We start from the raw sequence: 15,135 nt of genomic DNA, 5'->3' as shown, positions 1-15,135 counted from the left end.
TGACATGTTCCATAGACTCCAGTCGTTTGTCTTGCATTCATAATCAAAGTATTGCATGACATTCATATTTTTGAAAATCTGAAAGCGTATTTTTATGTCCAAAAGCAGTGCAAATGTTAATATTTAAGTATCTTCGTCCCGTCAACTCTAAGACTTCGTCTCTTGACTCTCCGGACAAAGAAACTTAAATAGGGGCAGCTGTTATACCCTAATTTTGGACCTAAAAATACTTATTCAATTCTTCTTTTCTTGCATTATAAGTCATTTGATATGTCTCTGACCAAATTGCATCTTTCTCTGCATTTTATTTCAATGTTATTTGCAAAACTCATGGAAAAGGGCATTTTAGTCATTTCCTATGTCAAAATTTCTTTCAGACTTTTAAAAATTTATTTGAGTCCTTTCAAGTAGTTTGAATAAGTCCTTATTTCAATTCTATGCCAAAATCCATTTCAAAAATTACATTTGAAGTCATTTTGAGTCAGTTTTTCCCCTAGGGGCATTTTAGTCTTTTCATGTGTTAAAGTCCTGTTTAAGTTCTAGAAATTGTCTCTGAGTCTTTTAATTTGTTTGAATAAGTGTTTGCTTCAATTCTCTGTTAAAAATCCATTTTAAAATTCGCATCTGAGTCATTTTTAGTCGTTTTAAGCCCCAGGGGCATTTTGGTCATTTCACACGAAATTTCGGCAGAGAGAGGTTACTTTAAAGTACCTCATTTAGGCCATTGGTTCGTTTTAGTCCGTTTTGTCAATTTTAATCGTTTCACTTTACGTTTAGTCAAATTACCATTTTTAGTCCAATTTTTTTTTTTTTTTTAAGTCCTCAAAACTCTCCAAATTTGTGTCCAAGTCCTTTTTGATTCAAATTTTATTTTTAAGTCCTTTTTTATATACTTCGAAATTTTATTTTGTTTTTTTTTAATCGCAGATTAGTCCTTTTTTTAAAATTTACAGATCAGTCCTTTTAGTTTTCGAAATTGCAAAAGGTCCCAAGTCCATAATCCATTTTAGTCCAAACTTGGTCCAGGGCACGTGGCAGTATTTCAATGGGCAGAAGGAACACTTGGCACCTATAAAACAGTGCCAACTCAGGTCAAAGAGTGAGAATAATCACCATTCCAGAGAAGGCAACTCATCAAAACACAGTCACCGTTCTCTTTTTCACGCGCCACCATACCAGAGTTCTAACAAACTTCCTCCGCCACTGAAACCACCGTAACCGTTTCAGAATTCATCAAAAACACACACAATTTCACAAATTCATCACGAAGTGCACAGAATCAACGAAAATTCCCAAAGATCAAAGCAAAAACTTTCTCAATTCAACAAAAATGTTCAAATTCAGCAAGGTTCTCAGTGATTACTTGCGTAATCTTCATCATTGAACCGTAAAACTTCTTCCTGCAATTCAAGCGTAGGACGCGATCACAGGAAGAAATTCAAAGAGAAGAAGAAGAGAAACCGAAGAATCAGAGAGTACGAAGAGAAGCCTGCAGCGAAAACAGTTCAAAATTCAATTCGATCTAAATCCAAAACCCTAGGGTTTCGAATCCAGCACCAAATCAAAGAACAAGCAGTGAAGAAGATTCCAATCGAAACGGTTAGGGTTCAGGAATCAAGAGGCGGAAGGAAAACCGAAGTATTCCATCGTCTTCTCTCCTTTTCCAGTCATCAACAGGTAAAACATTCAAACTCCTCAGTTTTCTCTTTAAAATTCATCAGCGAAGTCGAATCAAAGCGGAACGGTGTGGATCTTCGGTCTCTCCTCATTTTTCTTTGAAAATATTTGTAAAGAGAGGAAGAGAAGAAGATTCACATCGTAAAACGAACACCATAGCCTCGTTTTAACTCGTTCTCCGTAATTTTCAATCTAACTGAACCATAAAGTTGTAGATCTAGAAAGATCTACGAGTTTTTCATAAGAAACAAGGAAAGATTCAGAAAGAGAATGAAAAAACGAGTGGTTTGGTGTTCTTTTCCTTTAAAAACGTTAGGGTTTCGTGTTCGTCGGAATCTGGGGATTACGGCGGAGAAGATGAAGCTTCCGACCAGACTTCATCCTCTCCGACGAGCCAGTTGCAGAATTCTTAGAGAGAGAGAGAGGTTTAGAGAGAGGAAGAGATGAGAGAAATGAACATTGGACCGGCCTTCGTGCTTTTATAAGGACGTGAACCAGACCGGTTCACCTGAACCAGTCTGGTTCACCCCTGGGCTTTGAATCTCCACCGTTAGATCTAGGGTTAGAGTTCCTGGATCAATCGTACGTTCCACAGGCTTCCTTGTGATCCAGGATCCGCTTGAGTTTGGGTTTGGGCCTTAAGCCCGTTCATTTTCTGTGTTTTACATACTTTTTTGCTATTTTCGTACCATTGTTTGGTAATCACACCCCTACCATGTCTTGAATGTTTTAGAAAATTCTCTAAAAAATTTGTAAAGACTTCTTGACATTTTTGTGATGTTTTTGTATTGGTTTTGCACTGAAAAACTTCGAAAAAATATATTGATATTTTTTGTTTAACTCATGAATTCTATGTTGAAAAAACTTGTGAAAATGAACATGATTTTTGATCTCAATTCTTGATATATGTTTGTGATTGGTGATGGGGGAGTTTGTGATGAATTGACCACTGTTTAGGTGTGTTTCTTTCTGCATGAGAATGAGTGTGATTAATTTCTTGCATTATAAGACATGTTATAAATAAATGTGTGGATGATGTCTATGTGTTTCATATCTTTTTAGTGTGATATTGACCTATAATTGTTCATATTGCTACAGTACCTAAAGCTATTTGAAAACAAGCATGACTTGAACAATTATAGGTCATGATTTTGTTTCCCACATTATTAGCATTTTAGGCCCCTTTGGTTGTTATTTTTTTTTTACTTCTAACTTTCACTATCTTTCCATACCATTTTTCTTTGTTCATAGTCCCATTATTTTCATGTCTCTCTCTACTAACATTTCTACCCCTTGTTCCATGAGCATTACAAGCATTTCTCCATCCCACTTCCTCATCCTTTTATTTTTTTAGCACTTTAAATTTTCATGCAAAGATTAGAATGTAACACTTAGGACTTTTTGTACTTTACTTTATGCTTTTAAATTCTTGCAAGACCATAGAATGTAACTAGGGCATGATGTAATAAGGACAATGGACTCTAATGATGTACACCGACACAAGCACCGACACATGCACACACTTCACTTTAGGTATATAGCTAGAATATGCATGTTTAGATGTATGTTTAGGATTGTATGTTTAGATGAATGCCTAGGGTTTATACCTAAAAAAATCAATTTTCCAAAAAAATGTGAACAATATCACCCAAACCATTTTCCAAATAAACCTTGGGATCAAAATCCCATTGTAATTTTCATTTTTCATTTTCTTAATCAAATTTCAATGAATGGTAACCATACTTAGACCTTTTTGCAAATGACTAATTCCACCTCACCTTTTCTAAATCTCATGCCCTTGAGGCCTCTTTCTATTCTTCAAAATCCCATTTTCAAACTTAAAATCAACCAACAAAAACAAAAACATTTTTGGAAGAGAACTACGGTGGATTTGATCCCTTAAACGGGTACGTAGGCAAGGAACAAAATTCCTTCAATTCAAATAAAATAAAAATCCAAAAACATTCTTCTCCCCCCAAATCTTCACTTAGAATATTCTTAGGTTTAATAAACACTTTCAAAATAGCATTTAAAAATAAAGCGCGCGCGTAGAAATTAAAGATGGTTCCTATAGGATACTATAGTCGTTATGGGTGCCTAACACCTTCCTGTAGCGAAAACAACTCCCGGACCTCGATTCTCAAGGGTTTTGCTTACTTTTTCCCTTCCCAAGAAAAAATAAGATATCACCGGTTTAAAAGGTTCAAACGTAATCAATGTTTGACACCCGAAAAACCAAGATAAAACAACTGGGGATGATGAAGTGAATGCTGATGGTGAGCTGGTACACTTTGCAATGTTTGCAGACACTGAACCTATAGATTACAAGGCTGCTTTGAATGATGAAAACTGGAAAGAAGCTATGCAGGATGAACTGAATTCTATTGAGAAGAATCAGACATGGGATTTGGCCAAGTTACCTGATGGAAATAAGGCAATAGATGTTAAATGGGTTTTCAAGTTGAAGTTGAACCCTGAAGGGAAAGTAGTAAAGCACAAGGCCAGACTTGTAGCTAGAGGTTTTCTTCAGAAGGAGGGTTTTGATTACACTGAAGTGTTTTCACCAGTTGCCAGGCATGAAACTATCAGGTTAGTGATAGCAGTAGCAACCAGTAAATCTTGGCCTCTATATCACCTGGATGTGAAATCAGCTTTTCTGAATGGTACATTAGAAGAGACAGTGTATGTTACACAACCTCCAGGATTTGTAATCAAAGGGAAAGAAGATATGGTGTTCAAACTGAACAAGGCTTTATATGGTTTGAAGCAGGCACCCAGAGCCTGGAACAAAAGAATTGACAAGTTCTTTGTTGATCAAGGTTTTAAGAAATGTATAGCTGAACATGGAGTTTATGTGAAGGGAAGCTCAGAAACAAGGTTACTAATCATTTGTCTATATGTTGATGATCTCTTGGTAACTGGAAGCAACATGAGTGACATTGAGGATTTCAAATCAGTCATGAAGTCAGAGTTTGAAATGACAGATTTGGGAAAGCTTGCTTACTTTCTGGGAGTGGAGTTTCTGAGAACTTCAAAGGGATTGATACTTCATCAAGCAAAGTATGCTACAGAGATATTGAAGAAATTCAATATGTTAGACTGCAATTCATCAATCACTCCTGCAGATTCTAACATTAGAAGTGAAGTCATAGAAGATGATGAAGCTGTTGATCCAACTATGTTCAGAAGTCTCATTGGTTCACTGAGATACTTATGTCAAAGCAGGCCAGACATAAGCTATTCAGTTGGAATTGTCAGTAGGTTTATGAGTAACCCTAGTAAAACTCATTTCTTAGCAGCAAAGAAGATTCTAAGATACATAAATGGTACTTTGCAGTATGGAATCTTATTCCCTAATGGACATGAAACTGAGCAACTCAGCATGACAGGCTACTCTGATGCAGACTGGTGTGGGGATAAGATAGATAGGAGGAGCACTACAGGTTTTGTATTCATGTTGCAGGGAGCACCTGTATCATGGACCTCAAAGAAGCAGTCAATAGTGGCTCTCTCTAGCTGTGAGGCAGAATATGTTGCAGGCTCTGCAGCAGCTTGTCAAGCAAACTGGTTGAGGAATGTTTTGGAGGATCTGATGATCAACATTCAGCAACCTATCAAGCTTCTGATTGACAATAAGTCTGCAATAAATCTAGCTAAAAACCCTATTGCACATGGTAAAAGCAAACACATAGAGACCAGGTTCCACTACTTGAGGGACCAAGTGAACAGATGCAAGATCAATGTTGAGTACTGCTCAACACTTAATCAAGTTGCTGACATCTTCACCAAACTTGTGAAAAGAGCCCAGTTTCTGAAGCTTAGAAGAGAGCTGGTTGTGTTTTGCTTTGATAGTTTGAATTAAGGAGGAGTATTGGTGTGTAATTCAAAACTATTGTATGCTTTCCCACATGTTAGGGTTTTGTTACTTGGTGAATAAGTAATAACAGATTTGCTTATGTTTAGCTAGTTTTAGTTACAGTTTGTTAGTTACTTGATAAGCAAGTAACACTAGGTTACTCTTGTATATATAAACATTGTAACCCTCATTGAATAATACAAGTTTTCACCATTCTATTATCTTTTCTATTCTTCTCTCTCAAACCCTAACCCTAGAACAGTTTTTCTGTTATTTTCTGTTTCTTCACCACAAAGAAACCTTCACAAACTTCACACACAACTGCATTACCCCAACACACGGCTGCCCACTTCCTTTAAACTAAAAAATAGAGTATAATATATTGATGCGTTGACTAGAGAGCCTTAATACTTCATAACGTTTCTTTGCTCGGTTTTTTCTGATATACCATCACTTCAGAAAACTTAGAGAGAATAACAAGTGTTTGTTGCTTCTGTTTTGGAAAGGCCTCCTTTTTTGGTAATTTTGTTTTTCTCTTCTATTTTTTTTTATTCTCTTTTTGTAATGAAATTTGGCCTATGATCTATACCGTACTTTACTAATAGTTGTACAATTTATTTTAATGATTTCTTTTACTTTTATTGTTAGATCTGAAAATGATTGGATTCTGAGTGTTGTGAATTATTAGTTTAACTATGATTTGCCTAATTTACGTGGAGCTCGTATTTAACTTGAATTTATTGGAATGTGAAGTTTATTAAGGGAGGTTTCAATTCTTTTCCCTGTTTTTGTAGAGATCGTCAGAATGAAATCCCTCTAACTCTAAATTTAATGATCCAATATTAACCCAAATTACAAGAAATAATTGTAAGAAATAATTGTAAGTTATAGGTTACAAAGATTGGGAGTAACAATTGTAACAAAAATAGCTTTTACTTCATGATTTTTTCCGGTTTCCCCCAAGTTCTATTTTTTTCTTCATAATTTACTATCTAGAGACGCACACATATACAATTATTTGAAATTAGGCTTGGATCTGTGTTTAGGAAAGATATTGATCATCGGTAGAGGAAAACACGAGCACTGCTGGAAACATGTTACAATAGTAGAAAATGAGAATAAATGGATATGCAATTATTGTAATAATAAGTTTAGTGGAGGAGCTTCTAGAATTGAAGCACACCTGGGGTTGAATGGCAAAGGAGGAGGCATTAGGCGATGCTCCAAATATCCTCCTGTGGTTGGGAATGATGGAGTTCATAATAACAACAATGTGGCATCCACTTCAATTAATCCACCACCAGAAGATGTGATTAAACACCTTTACTATTGAGTTGTATAAATAAGATAATCGTGCACACAACTTACTATCGTTTTCAATCTAATTCATTATTCTTTGTAGAACTCGCTTCAAACATTTTATTTTGTGACAACATAGTGGTACATGTTTTTGTCGAAATTTAAAAATTGTGACAATTTCTATCTTTCATTGAAAGTGGTTGAAGGTGTTCCCAAAATGATTGGCACTCCTACCAGAAGCTCAGTTAACTATCAAAATAATGCCGAAATCATGAATTTATCTGAAGGTACATCACATGTTCTAAATTCATTATTTTTGAAAAAAACAATTATTGCAATGAAGTGCACTTCTACTACTCCTCTATTTTAAAATAACTGTGGTCCAAAATTGTTGTACATAGATTAAGGATGATGAAATGAATGGATTTGATGAATTTAGATTTAAATGGTAATAGATCATAGATCAAAACAATCTCATAATCCATTAACAATTCACTACAAATTATTCTAAAAAAATCCAATCAAATATATCAATCAAACATGAAATTCATCAAATCCAGCTTTCTGGGATGAATTCAGCCCAAAAACAGATTTATTTAATAGTTTTGAAAAACTAAATATTAATTTTTTTTTAAATTTATCGATTAAATAAATCTAAGTTTACAATGACTTTTTTGAGAAAAAAAAACAGAGCTACATGACTTTTTTGACAAAAAAAGGGAGCTACATTTTTTTTTTAATTTGTTGTTAAAAAAAAGCTACATTGACTTTTTTTTTTTAAAGTGTTATCCCATATATAAAACCAGTAATCAATTTAAACACTTAAATGATTAAGCTTTATTATGTAACATGACAAACACAATGGAGCAGGTGTGAACGGTCGCGGTGGCAACATAAGTGTTTCTGAAAGTGAGATTAATCAATTAAAACAATTGGTTCTTGATTTAGAATGTGAGGAAAATGATATTGCAAAGCAACGGCAATGGTTGAAGTCTCGGGGTAAAAAGCGCAAGCGTGAAGTTAATGTCTGGCTGAGAAAATTACATGAAATGAAAGGAAACCTCTCAAATGACACTTATGATGTAAGTGAATTAATAGAAAATTTGAAAAGGCACAAGGAAGAGAAACCTCTCACTCTATCGACTGAATTTGTTGGGAAACAATTAGACTTACATATCAAGATAGTGTCCAAACTTCTAGAGGATAATAAAGTGTTTGTTATTGGCACATGTGGAATGGGAGGAGTGGGAAAAACTTTACTTGCAACCCTCGTGGAGAATGAAGTAAAAAGGAAAGCAACTTTTAAGGATGTGTTTTGGGTCACTGTTTCTCACAATTATAGCATCTCAAAACTGCAACATGATATAGCAAAAAGAATAGGTGTGAAGCTTGATGAAGATGATGAAAGAATTAGAGCAGAAAATTTGTCTTTGGCATTGGAGAAAAAGGGAAAATCAATTCTTATTTTGGATGATGTTTGGAATTATATTGATTTGCAGAAGGTGGGAATTCATCCAAAAGTGAATGGCATTAAAGTGATTTTGACTACTCGGTTGAAACATGTATGTCACCAGATGGATTGTCAGACATATGCTATAATACAAATGTTTCCTCTTGGTTGCCTCATAGAAGTTGAATCTGAAGATGAAGTTGATGAAGATTGGGAGTTGTTTATGCTAAAACTCGGACATGATGAAACACCTAGGACACTTCCACATGAAATAGAAGAGATTGCGAGATGCATTGTAGAGAGATTTAAGGGTTTACCGCTTGGAATCAACATGATGGCTAGAACCATGGATGGGATTGATGATGTTCATCAATGGAAACATGCATTGAGCAGACTTCAAAAATTGGAATTGACGCAAGTGGTGGAAGAAGTCTTCAAAGTATTAAAATGTAGCTATGATAATTTGATGGAAAAAGACTTGCAAAACTGTTTTTTGTATTGCGCATTATTTTCTGTTGATGATGAGGGTGGGAAGATTAACAATGATGAGTTGATCATGAAGCTAGTCGACAATGGACAGATAAATGAGAATATGTCTTTGGAAGAAATATTTGATGAAGGGAATACCATATTGAATAAGCTTGAATCCCATTCATTGATTAGTTCTACTAATAATTCTTCAATATACACTCATCCCTTAGTGAGAAACATGGCCTGTTATATCTTGAAAGAGAGTCAAAGGAATGTTATAGTAAAGTTGAATGAGAGATTGACCGAGATACCTCTCTCACACAGATGGGCAACTGATATAGAGTTGGTTCACATGCGGGATTATGATATAGAAGAAATCCCAGAGGGCATGTCACCTAAATGTCCGAAGTTGTTTGCCTTGATTTTAAATGAATTGTCCATTAGTCGTGTTCCAGAGAGTTTTTTTTATTTATATGAATAATCTATCAATACTGGATTTATCATATAATGAAGACCTAGAATCTTTGCCAGACTCCATCACTAAGTTGATGTCTCTTGTTTCTTTAATACTAAAAGGATGTGATTCACTGAAACATGTGCCCCCATTGGGAGAATTACAGACATTGTCAAGATTGGTCATTTCAAACACTTCCATTGAAGAAGTTCAAGGCCTTGAAAAACTAATCAAATTGAAATGGCTTGATCTATCCTGCAATGAGAGTTTGAATTTGGAATTAGGGTCTTTATCCAATTTGGCCAAAATGCAATACCTTGATCTTCGAAATACATGTGCTATGATTGCGGTAAAAGATGTTCAAGGAATGAATATGCTTGAATGTTTTGGAGGCACCTTTGACTGCAAAGATTACGACCGTTATAGGAAAACAAAGCTTGAGCTCAAAGCATATCATCTCACTTTCGCAAATGTCTGTGGTCAAGAAATACGGATGGATGATTATGTTGATTTGAAAAAATTTGACGGTGATCCTAGCACCAAGACAATACAATTTGGAGATTGTAAAAATTTGGGCCACAAACTGCCTAAAGACCTTACATGTCTGCATATACTTAAAAATATTCACTGGGTTCGCCTATGTGATGCTCTGTCACTTAACGATTCTTTGAGGATGATTGACATTATCAGTTGCCGACAACTTGAGAGCTTGTTTTGTTCATCCGGTTCTTGTTCCTTTTGCACCAATATTCACAAGCTGGAAGTTTTGGAACTTCAAAGATTGGAAAGTTTAACTGTTGTCTATAAAGTTGACCAATCTTTGTCACGGAGTGGCATATTCTCTTGTTTGAAATATTTGACCATTTCTAAATGTAATCTGATAGAGACCTTGCTGACACCACCATTAGTTCAAGGACTTCGAAATCTGGAGGAAATATCGGTTTGCTATTGTAAATCAATGAAAGAGATATTTTCAGTGAGCAACTGTGATGACGAATTCAGTAGTTCAAGCATTTCACTTCCCAAGTTGACCAGATTGGAGTTGTGGGATTTACCACAATTGAAGATCGTGTGCAAAAGCAGGATACACTATGGAACTTCACCACCGAAACTGGTTATTAACCTATGTCCGAGATTAGATAAACATACTCTCTACCTAATCTAATGTTATTTTTCTATTCAACCATGTTGTTCTGAAGCTTTTCTGCCAACACTTACATGTTCCCCAATTTACTTTCATGGATATGTAATTGTTCATTAAACTGTAGTGTAATGTTTTACTACATATGCAGAGAATATCAACACTTTATTGCTTTAGAAAGCCTCCAGCACTCGATAGCTGCAAGAAATGTTTAGTATGATTTAATACTCTTACAAGATTTCATAGTTTGATTTTTCTTTGAGCAACTGTTGATTCCCTAAGCTTTGTTTCTCCTTTTATAACTTTATACTTTTTATAGGTTCCATTTACTTCACTTATCCCTACATTAGTTAGGAGTTAGTCAGTCAGTTAATCTATTAAGTTTTATAAATTGAATAATCATGTACATAAACTACTATAATTAGTATCGTGGATGTGCAGTTCATTAGTATTGTTGAACTAAGGGATTAAATAAGATAAATATTCAAAGTCTATCTTTCATTGGAACTCGCTTCAAACATTATATTTTGTGACAATATGTTGGTGGTGATCATCCATGTTTTTGTTGAAATTTAATAATTGTGACAATTTCTATCTTTCATTGAAAGTGGCTGAAGGTGTTCCGGAAGTGATTGGCACTCATACCAGAACCTTGGTTAACCATCCAAATAATGTTGAAATCATGAATTTATCTTACGATTGTTTAATTCATTCTCTCTTATCTCCTCAAAATAACTTCGTCCACTCGACCATTGTTTTCTTTCTTTCTGCTCTATCTGGTTCTGCATCTCAGCTTCAAGTTCTTTTTTCATTGTGACTGCAACCACAAATATTTGAACTGATCAATTTTATATTCCATAATCTTCATCAACTAGCTTAATTTGTAAAAATAATTACTCAATCACATGCTTTTTTTTATAGATTGTCATATAAAAGAGTACCAACAAAATTAAATTATTATAACAAGTTTAATTTTGACACTGTCGGTGTAATTTTTTTGACGGTGACAACAAATTACACCCAACCATATGTGACTTTTGAAGTATTTACAGGACTAGGGACCAAGACTCTAAAACTATATTCTCTCAAAATAAATCTAGGTCTTGGAACTTTCGAGATGACGTTTAATATGTGCACGGGCACGCACATAGGTGATAGGTGGACCGGTGATTCACAGTAATATCTTGATGAAGTTATTGCATTTCTACCATTTTGCCAGGCAAGGTGCTGTGGTGTACTGATTTGTAAATCTTTAATTCTTTATACTATTTTGGTGACGAGTGACAGCTTTAGTATCTACGTGATTTGTAATGTGCCTGTACTCAAATGACACGATCCAATAGAAATTACAGAACTGTATCTCACATACAGATACAATGTCATCAAATCAAACTAATTATTTGATATTAATCTTTAATTCTTTTGAAATTTCAGATGCACGCCTAACCATGGACCAACACCTAACCTGTTTGAGCATAATGCTGGTAATGCTTATGAAAAAACTATATATAATATAATCTAGGAAATATTTGGTTGCATTGCAATGTTAATGATGCCTACAGGTACTGATAAACTAAACTGACTTGGTTAGGCATGTAATTTTTTACAATAAACACTATAGTGAAAAAGCACTACTCATTTTGTCAAATCAGGAGGTTCATAACAATTTCATCCTACTCTCCCAAACTGATCCTAAAATTCTGCGCCACTATATGCTCCCACACATATGACCTAGTTTTTCGAAACACCGCCAATGATCTGTAGATGGAGGTCACAAACCATGGTTCATGGAGCTGTACAACACAATCACAATGCCGTCGATGTTGGCCTTTATTTCATATTAACACATCTATAAGTCATTTGAATTTGCAATTACATATCCCCAAAATTTAATCATAGAATTTCCTGATTAGTAAGGATCTAACTGAAAATTTGTAAAGTTATTAAAAATGGTTTGTGTTACACAAACACTAATGACGAAAAAGAAAAATCAAATTATAAGGAACTGTTTAAAAATTCAGTAAATTTATATATATTTATATAATAATATCTTTTTATGTATATATATACAACACTTTCACTTTCTCTGCGTTGGAGAATTTGTGTTACATAATCCAAACTACAATCAAATCACCATACTATTCGGGAGAAATATTGTAGAGCTTTTACTATAATCGGTCTGCCAACTGAGGAAATCGTTGAAGAAGCCATGTCACACTCTTTATAATTGCTTGCATGTGAATTGTTTCCACAAAGATCAGACTGATATCTTGATTTTTTTTTTTTTTTTGCATTAAGTAAACAGTGAAATTTAGAAAACAATTTTGAGACCACAGTATTGCATTATTATAGCATAACAATTTTCCAGTACTCAATAGCACCACAGATAAGGATAAATACCAAAGTTGCATCCCCTGGCTTGATTGCAGGTTCAACACAATCCCGTCCATATCTGTTTATCAGGATTATAAGATTTATGAAGAAATTAAACTAATGATACAATTTCTTTGCAAATGCTAAAGACAGTATATTAGTAAAACACATTCAAGCACAAGGAGTGCCTGAATGGAAACAAAAGTTTGATACAAATAGCTTATAAACCGCAAATACAAATAGCTTATAAACCGCAAAACTGAGTAAAGAAACTCCAAGCGAAACTGTGTAAAGAAACTAAGCTTCATCCAATTGCAATGCTTAGAAATTGCTACCTGTTATAGCAAATAAACACAAGAATAAATCCATACAGCACCAAAACCTGCGCACCAATATCAGGACACTCAAACAACAAAGGGAGAATTGCTTGAAGGTTCACATGAAGAAGTTACCATATACTATTCTGTCAAAATCTGCAACCTCAACTGACAAAGCAGCGCTGATACTGTTGAATTAACACATACAGAATCGTAATACCTTGCACAGCAGTGTCTTAAACCAAACACTGATACGAATTACTAAAAAATTCTCAACTCAAACCAGAAATAGCCACCATAGTGATGCAGAAAGAAAAAAAAAACAGTGAACTTATTAACAATATGACGAATTGTCCCCTCAAAAATAAAAATGTCAATATGATGAGTTCTCATTGGATGTCAATAAGTCCAATATGTATAGATCGAGACCAGACCCAATAAAATGGCCCAATCAGATGGGGTCGAGCTAGGTGTGGGATGAGAACTCAGCATGAAGAACTGCTATTGAGATACTAGTGGAGCTCTTATCTTCTAGATAAGAGCAATAGCCAAGCCCACAGCCACGATGGCAGATATTGAGGAACAGAATCATAACTTCCACTCTGATTACTACCTCAACAGTTCCAAGAGCGGGATAAATAGGATCACAACAATCGGTCAGATGATTGGAGTGTATCACAACTCGGAGGCCAAAAACTTACTACTAAATTAGGGGCTTGCCCCAAGTATCACTCAATTTATATTCATATCGCACTGAAACCCTGCTCTTCATCCTTCCTTAATTACTTTGACATCAGAGTGTCTTTGCAAGTACTTCCTTCGCTGCTTTGGAGGAGTGTACTGAAGAGCAGGAGGGTCATATCACCGGCTCATGTGATCAACTGTGTGTTTTCTTGCAGGAACAACATTAAACTAATCTACAATGACTTTATATGTATGTATCATTGAATTGACAAATAATATAGAAATCAAATGTATAGATATATAAAGAAGATTTGAATTTGTAATGCACCTAAATGCCAAATCACTCAAACAGATGATGAATCCTGCGTAGACAAATCATCAATAACAAACTGCAGATCCTTGCTGGTAGAATCAGTGAACTTTTTGAAGAACTATATAATTTCCTGTAAAATAGTACTAGTAATTAAAAAAACCAATTTGTATAAACTTCTAGCACAACCACCAAATTTAATTATTTAATTAAAATAAATTTATGGAATAATTAAGAAGTTACCTTACGACCCACAAATGGGCGGGGAAAGACAAGGTCCTCATACACACAATTTTCAGAGAAAAGATATTGTACAGAATCAACATCATGTGCATTGATTCCTTCATAGAAATTTCTCACTACTGTTGAAGCTGAATCTACAACCTTGTTATCATCAAAGTGTGTGGTAGTTGTTGTAACTAAATTATTTTCACCACTGTTATTAACTGCCATATTCCATTTTCTGTCGATTCTTCTTCCAATTCCAACAACCTTAGTAACTGAATTTGGAGTATAGATTCTTCTATGTGAAAAACAAGTCAAAGGGGAAGCTGAGTTCAATATTAGCACTTGTGTGCTGCTACTAGAACTACACACCATAAACATTTTATGCTCCACTTCACCCAGCACCACATAGACACTTCAAACTTAATGTTTTTTTTTTCTTTCTTTCTTTAAATTCACTTTATCTAACAATTTTTTCATGACATTTATTCGTTGGATATAATCTTATTTAAGGTATATCTCATATGGTACCTCTCTCAATTAGAATATAAACTTTAATTATTACATATGATCGTATCTGATCAGAATGATAATGTTCGATGCGGTTGTTCTGATGGTTGTGAGCTCTGGAATGGCGGGGTGAGTACCTACAGACACTCTGACGCTTAAGTCAGTTTAGAGAGCAAAAATGAGGGTTTAGGATTGAATGATTACATATCTTTAGGGGATTGTGTAAAGTCTCCTTATATAGTGAGGAGGCAAAGGAGCAGTTGTAAGGCACACCGTGGTGCTCAACGGTTACTAAATCGTGTGAATTGTAACCGTTGAGGTGAGATTCTCAGGCATGTGCGGGAGACGTTATTGTTTAGTTTGAACAG

General features: G+C 34.8%; 2 pseudogenes across 2 annotated transcripts; one reads left to right on the top strand and one right to left on the bottom strand.

Moving 5' to 3' along the window:
• The first annotated feature begins 7,032 nt into the window (after positions 1-7,032).
• LOC146904734 (putative disease resistance protein At1g61300) lies at positions 7,033-10,469 on the top strand (annotated as a pseudogene). The gene is made up of 2 exons (XR_015019554.1): positions 7,033-7,119; positions 7,703-10,469. The product of XR_015019554.1 is annotated as a putative disease resistance protein At1g61300 (transcript).
• A 2,225-nt stretch (positions 10,470-12,694) lies between these two features.
• LOC146904733 (uncharacterized) lies at positions 12,695-14,793 on the bottom strand (annotated as a pseudogene). The gene is made up of 5 exons (XR_015020085.1): positions 14,276-14,793; positions 14,051-14,165; positions 13,246-13,286; positions 12,974-13,056; positions 12,695-12,800 (listed from the first exon to the last, which is right to left on the bottom strand). The product of XR_015020085.1 is annotated as an uncharacterized LOC146904733 (transcript).
• Between the last annotated feature and the right edge of the window lie 342 nt (positions 14,794-15,135).

This window comes from Medicago sativa, chromosome 7 (genome assembly GCF_051527215.1).
Source record: "Medicago sativa cultivar Bolivia chromosome 7, Bolivia_mono, whole genome shotgun sequence".
In the NCBI taxonomy this organism is placed as follows: domain Eukaryota; kingdom Viridiplantae; phylum Streptophyta; class Magnoliopsida; order Fabales; family Fabaceae; genus Medicago; species Medicago sativa.
This window is presented reverse-complemented; position numbering and strand designations above follow the sequence as displayed.